Raw genomic sequence first — 7,743 nt, forward strand, 5'->3', positions numbered from 1 at the left:
GCTGATGCTCCAAATCGATCCCAGCTCAGAGATGTATAGAGCTGCTGAATTTATGTGCTGTAGACCACTTTAATCTTGCAAAAACTGTAAACTTTAGCAGGAGCTCAGACACAGCACGTCTTGTTCCCTTGCTAGGTTAGCTCCGCCTCGGAATAATAATTTTTAAAGTGCCAAAGCTGTAGACTTTTTCTTCCAGAGAATGTTTTCAAACAATAATACATGTTGGATACATGTTATATATATTTGACATGCCATTATACTCCAAGGGAGCCTCTTCCTCCTCCGTCTCACATGTTACATCAATCTCTGTAAAACATAACATGTTGTGTACACGTGAATATCAGATATTATAACATATGTTACTGTTGCTCAAGGACACACATCAATGTTGCATTAAAGATATACTGAGCCAAAGTTATGATTTAAAACATTTTGATGGAGCATACAAATGACATTAGATGTGTTATTCTCGATGAGTAATAATTACATTTTAGTGTCTGTATTTTTACAATTACCTCAAAAGTACATGGAACATTTAAGAGTTCTCATGTGTGTATCACTTCATGATTATTGTCTAAATTTATACTAAAAAGAAACATATGCTATCCATGTTCTGAAGAACAAAGGTGTAGACTAAGAAGCTTTGAGATCTTAATCTTTCCAGATTAAAAATAAATAGATATATAATCAGAGGAGCAAATTATCTGTTTTATTCAAATATAATGCTTCATCAGAATCATGATCATAATATTTATTACAAATACACCTTCAATGACATATGCATGAGTTAATGGACTTACCCAAATCCTGCAAAGGCATCTCATCATTGGTGCCGGATCCCTCTGGGCTCCCCACAGCAACTATATCTATTAATGATATAGATATATATTAGTGAACACAGTTTGGACATCACTAAATCCCATCAGTATTGAATTTTCAAAAGAATATACTTAGAAATGTGAAGAATAGACCACTAATATGAACAATAAATGTATGTGTTAATCAAGTTGATTATAAAGAAAATGATGTCTTTAACATATGTTTAATTTCTTGACAAATTAGACAGACTATTCATCTCATATGATTCTATTGCATATCTAAATATACATATTGATAGTTGTTTTTGAAATAATACCCACAAACAACACTTTGAATAACAACTGGTGAAAAATTAAACCAAAGCCATGTGGCACATAGATCCATTTGTGCAATGTACATTAATCTTTTTTTGGACACAACACATATTGATCACAATGCAAAACTGAAGTTATTATGAAAAATATGTCATCATGACATCATGTGATATGATTTTATAATAAGGATAACAATAGACTGAAGCAATTTAGATAATCAAATCCAATTTGAAATTATTGTGAAATCACATGTGTCTAAATCCTAAAAGTGAAATGTTTGTTTTCATGTCCCTGTAATGATAAGAATAAACAAAAAAACGTATGAAATGTATATTTTTAGATTCGGCACTTTTTCAAAAATGTGTTAGTGTTGTCTAAATGTATCCAAAAAATCACAAGAACTACACAGGGGCAGAATATAAAATGGGCAGGAACCTAAGCTTACATTAAAATTAATATATGAAGAATAGAAGGGATATCCTCAAATACTCATAATTTTAGATTCGTATTACAATGTAATCCCAACTTTGATTCTTATTTTAAAATAACCAGAAAAGATAATAAGAGTATCCATATAAATATCTAACAATGTGAATGTATTATGTAATGTTATGTCCAGGTTTGTAAGACAAAGGTAAATTAATATGAGACATACCATGCTGAGACGAACCCTGGCTTGAGGTTTCAGCACCAACATCACGATCTGTAAAATATTCATTGAGGATTGGATATCATTAATACAAATCAGGTCATGGAGACAAACAATCTGATTTTTCAATTCTAATTGACAAAGTACAAATCTATTTGTATTTACATGAGTTCATTGTTTCCTCAATTAATGTCTAAATAAAGAGATCCTGTATTCTTATTTTCAATCTTTTATGTTGTTGACTGTAGCTTTAATTCATTTTGTGTCTTCTTGCATTCTCAACAATCGATTGAGATAGTTCATTGTTTATTTTGATCTTGCTAGTATAGCTTTTATAATGTAGAAGATTGTAAATAAGGATACTGTATTCTTCCCATATATGCTAATTAACGTATACATTTGATCAACATGTCTAAAGCGATGCCAGTTACAGCAAACACATGTTCACGTGTGTGCACAATTCTATCTTTCGTGATCATTGCGCAATGATTCCAAGCGGAATTGCGCATCCGTGATTTGACCAACATGTCTAAAGCGATGCCAGTTACAGCAAACACATGTTCATGTGTGTGCGTAATTCTATCTTTCGTGATCATTGCGCAATGATTCCAAGCGGAATTGCGCATCCGTGATTCAGAATTGTTTTGGATATAGTAGTGTGATGATTATCATTTACAAAGACTTCAAATATATTGGCAATTGGGTGTATTACGATATTCAACTCGGATATTTGTTAATATTGAACAATAACAAATATTATTTAGAACTGTGTTATGATTTGATAGTCAATGTATGAAATGGCGGATGATAGGGATTTCACAGATGCGCAATTCCTTTTTCGCTCTGTGACGCATATTCAGTAGTGCACAAGAAACATCACTCCTATTTCATCTGTGACGAATCTAAAATCAGATATCTGAACATCATATGTAGCGTATGTTGTGAGATCTATATAGGTTGAATATATGACTATATACACATTGCTTAAAAAGTCTACTCAAATATTAATATATTATATGAAGTTGGATATTTACCTGGTTCAGATTCTCTATTTTCTTCTCCCAGACCACCGGACAGAGAAGCAGCTGCACTGGCCTCCGGGTCAGGACTTTCTGATCCAGCAGCTGGGGGGGGGAAGAAGAAGAGGCCGAGGAGCGAGAGGATCTAAATCTGCGGGGGACTCTGAGATTGAGTAGGTCGCATAAAGTCACCTCATAAGGGAGTAGGTATAGTTTCCATTGGGGCTTCGATTTTTTACCATCCCTCTTACGGGCTTTTACACAGTCCCTTATGAGGTCGACTTTTTTGTGCAGACGCAACCTCATATCTCCGAACCTCCGCATGATTTGATCCTGGCTTCGTCGAATTCTTTTTGTTCCCAGATAGCTGCAGATAGAAGTCTTGAACGGCGTTGACCAGTGCTGCACTCTCCAGCTTGGTGAACCTGGGAGGCGTCATGCCTGCCAAGTTGTATAGGTATATATATATATACAGTATATATAATATATAACAAATATGTAACTGCCAGCAGGCATTAGAGAACTGACAAAGATGGCAACGTGTAATGGACTTTTATATGGTGAAGTAAACATGAGATGCACCATGGGACATGTTATCTGTACATCTGATTGGATAAAATATTGAAATTTTGTTATCATGTCTGTGAGACCATAATGACTCAAGTTATGTTTGTGTGATGAACTCTGATTGGTTGTTCCTTAAGGTTTCATATCTTAGTAACTTCCATACTCACCTCCTGGGGATGCTGTTACTAGATTTTTCATGTAGACTTATTTGTAACTCATGGGACTGTTATGCGGATATGTGTGACGCAGATGTAATATACGTTATCCATTAAATATTGATTTGAAATTTTTTTGGGGAAATATAATGCAGTCACATTAGTAAATGTTTTACACATTTTGATGTTTAATATTGATCATGTTCTTTAATACAAATAAGTTGTAATAATACAAATGTAACATTGTATGCATTTATTGTTTATTAAATAAATTTCTGGACTTATTGTGAAGTATTGACATTGCTCTATTAAATGTATTTATAATGCACATTGATTGTGTGCTATTGCGTGACATTCAAATAGAATTTTTAAAGATGCGATTCTCATGTTGCAAGATACGTTTCCCACGCGAGATTTCTGAAATGCGCAATTTCTGGTTATAATGGCCGGAACTTGTCTAATCTGTTTATAAATGTTAAACTACACGTTTGTTTATTAGTAAATAAACCTCAAGCTTGTATTTGTCTGAACTGCTCACATCTGTTATTGGGGCAATGGTGTCTTTATTTTTAAAGGAACATTACAACAAAATATTTTCTTAAAATGATCCAGAGAGAGAATACATTTTTATACTTTAAAATGAAACTATTTAGATTAATCTTTAGATATCTTTAACAGAAGAAATTGCAATGCACATGGTTGAGCCAATCACACAAGGCATCTCTGTGCATCCACCAATCTTCAGCTACTGAGCATATCTAGATATGGTTGTAAAGGAAATAATCCAAAAATAATGATTTAAAATAGATGATAGAATTAAATGTTAATAATTAATTTTATTTATGATTCCAGAAAGAAACGCTTTTTAATTACCGTCCCTTTCATGAGCTAATATGCAATCTTGAACTTGATCTAAATACATCTGTCTAAACATTGTAAATATGCATTGTTGGCCAGCCACAATTAAGTAGATATTTCCCAGTAATGCTTTGCTGATCATAAACCTATGCACCTGCCTTTCTAAAAATTAGTATAACATGAGAATTAAGAATATTTGTATTACCTTCTGTATTGTTTGCCCCACTGTGAATGAAATATCTTCTAATGGTTGTATTTATACAGCTTTACCTTAAAGTGACATTAAGCTATATGTTCTATACTGATTTAGATGGATAATACAATGTTAAAACAACGTCACATTTAGTTTTATTCTCATTATTTTTTTTTACATTTATATTCTTGACTGAAAACCATATCTAGATAGGCTCTTTTGCTGCTGATTGTTGGTTGCACATAGATGCCTTATGTCATTGTCTAACCCATGTACATTGCTATTTCTTTAACAAAGGATATCATAAGGCTGAATATAATTAGATAATAATAGTACATGTAAATGGTGTTTAACTAAAATTTGTATTGTCTATAATTCACTAACTGAAATATTTTTGGAATGTCCCTTTAAGGACCAACACAATTGGGAATATGTGGAATTAACATTGTATAAAGAAACTAAAGGGGACTGAAAATACATCTAGTTATGTGATATCTATCCAAGAGGTAAGGAGAATAATTTATATAAGTTATCTTTTGATCTATCTATAGTTAAATGACCCTTCAAATGACTCCACTAGAACTGAAAAATAATCAATATGGCATACAATAATTAGCTTGGTCTAAATATGAAATTAACTTACTTTTCATTTACAGATAATTTCTAACATATTACCTTTAAGAAAATTAAAGATGAATAACCTATATTTATTGTAATAATGTTTTTGGATACCTAAGGAAAATCCAAGATATTATTATGTAAATCTAACATTCAACTACACTGTCACTTTAATGTAAGTTAAACACTTTCCTTTCTTAAAAGTGAAATGAACAATGTTGTTTTGTATAATTTAGACTACATATCCTCGTCATAAACATTTTATGATTTTAACATCTATAAATCACACAATAAAAGCATGTATTTAAGTCCAAATTAAATTGTTGAAAGATACTTGACTTTAACATTATCTGAATAAGCTGTGTTGATATTTTACATTCAATAAATTAACCAAAATTATTCTATTTTATATCTGGCATGTGCTTGTCAAATAGATGACTAACAGTCATGGGAGTAATATTTGGTTTACTTGTCAGATTAGATAGATATATGTCTTCTTATCTTACTGTGATAGAGATATGTCTCTAAGAATATGTATTTTAATACAAAAAATAGAAGATATAGTATGAAAATAAATTTATTGACAAGAAAATAAATAAAATGTCTTAAAAAAACAAAAAATCATCACATATGAAACTCTGAAAAAAGAATATTATAAACATTAGTTATTTCATGAACACATGTCTTAAAATATTCATTAAATCGAATAATTGTTAAATCATCTTGTGTCTATGCTCTAACATGTATTTTTTTGGTCTTGATATTAAAAAAAAAGGTTCAGACATGAAATCTATATCCACCCATAATTAGAAATAGCATTATATTGTCTAATCAATCTTAGAATTAAACATTAGCATTTTAAATTAGACAAAATAATGCATATCACATTATAAAAAATCTATATATTGTATGCTGAACATAATTGAATGTAATATTTCATGTCCCTTCAAATAATATACCTCTATATCAACTATAGAATGTATTCCTTTGTCTGATTGGTCAGAATGTGAGTACTCTCTAGCACAAAGTAGGGGTAATGTATGTAAAATAAACATATTCTAATATAGGACATGTATCTGTTCCTAATTCTTTTAACATTCTTCCTCCTGTGATTCTTAACTAGCATGCATTGTGCAAACTAACCTGGATGTATGGTCTTTGAAAGGCAATTATCTTCAAAATAACAGTTTATCTTCATTAGGTGTCTTATTCATCATTTTCAAAATAGAGGATTGTGAAATACCATCTAAAAGAAAAATAATCTAAGTGTCTCCAATAGGATGCATCCACAGCCTTAGTCCATAAAAGTGTTGCCACTTACCATATGAACGTGTCTTTGTATGGTTTTCAAGGTCAGCACATTTGAAAGACAATGCCAGACATGATCACATTGGTATTCATCACTTTCAATCTGGGATTCTTCACTTTCAGTCTGGGATTCTTCACTTTCAGGCTTAAATTCTTCACTTTCAGTCTTGAATTCTTCACTTTCAGTCTTGAATACTTCACTTTCAGTCTTTAGATGAAGTCATCTCCCTAATGGCCGAAAAAGTGAAAATAAAAATATTAACCCTTTAACGACGCATGTCGTACATGGTACGTCACACACAACCTGGTCTTAAAAGACCAGCGACGTACCTTGTACGACATTAGGGGTTTAAATCGGTTGGAAGCGATCCTGCTCGTTTCCAAACGCTTTCCGGTTATTGCAGTGATGCCTCGATATCAAGGCATCCTGCAATAACACCCCTTGGCCATCTGATGCAGAGAGAGCCACTCTGTGGCCCTCTCTGCACCGGACATCGATGGGCGGTATCGTTGGTGGGTGGGAGTCGACTTGGGAGGCGGGTGGGTGGCCATCGATGGGCTGGGTAATGTAGAGGGGGCGGGATTGGGGCGGGGCTGATGGGGGCGCGCATGGGCGCACGCGCATGCACGGAGGGGGTGGCGGGCGCGTGCACGGGGCGGGAGCAGGTGGGAACCACTACACTACAGAAAAGATTTTGTTATAAAAGTGGGAGAAAGGGGTATTTTAATTTTTTTTAAAAATCAATCGAAGGTATCTAGGAGGGGGTGGGGGGGTTGGTCTTTGGTGGGGGGGCTACAATACAGAAAAGGGGAAAAAATTAAAAAAGCAACAATTTTATTCTACACTGGGTACTGGCAGTGTAATTTGATCGCATTTGGCGGTGAAAAGGTGGCATGAAACATACCAAAATGGGCCTAAATCAATACTTGGGGTTGTCTACTACACTACACTAAAGCTAAAATTACCCCAAAAAGCTCCCTACATGCTCCCTAATTAACCCCTTCACTGCTGGGCATAATACACGTGTGGTGCATAGTGGCATTTAGCGGCATTCTAATTACCAAAAAGCAACGCCAAAGCCATATATGTCTGCTATTTCTGAACAAAGGGGATCCCAGAGAAAAATTTACAACCATTTATGCCATAATTGCACAAGCTGTTTGTAAAGAATATCAGTGAGAAACCGAAAGTTTGTGAAAAACTTTGTGAAAAAGTGAACGATTTTTTGTATTTGATCGCATT

At 33.5% G+C, this 7,743-nt stretch overlaps 1 long non-coding RNA gene across 1 annotated transcript; it reads right to left on the reverse strand.

The window, feature by feature from the left end:
- Positions 1 to 277: 277 nt before the first annotated feature.
- Positions 278 to 6,714, reverse strand: LOC128655466 (uncharacterized). Its single transcript, XR_008401812.1, has 5 exons — positions 6,514 to 6,714; positions 6,336 to 6,438; positions 1,789 to 1,836; positions 801 to 866; positions 278 to 306 (listed from the first exon to the last, which is right to left on the reverse strand). It is a non-coding gene; the product is annotated as an uncharacterized LOC128655466 (long non-coding RNA).
- Between the last annotated feature and the right edge of the window lie 1,029 nt (positions 6,715 to 7,743).

This window comes from Bombina bombina, chromosome 4, assembly GCF_027579735.1.
Source record: "Bombina bombina isolate aBomBom1 chromosome 4, aBomBom1.pri, whole genome shotgun sequence".
NCBI classification, from domain to species: domain Eukaryota; kingdom Metazoa; phylum Chordata; class Amphibia; order Anura; family Bombinatoridae; genus Bombina; species Bombina bombina.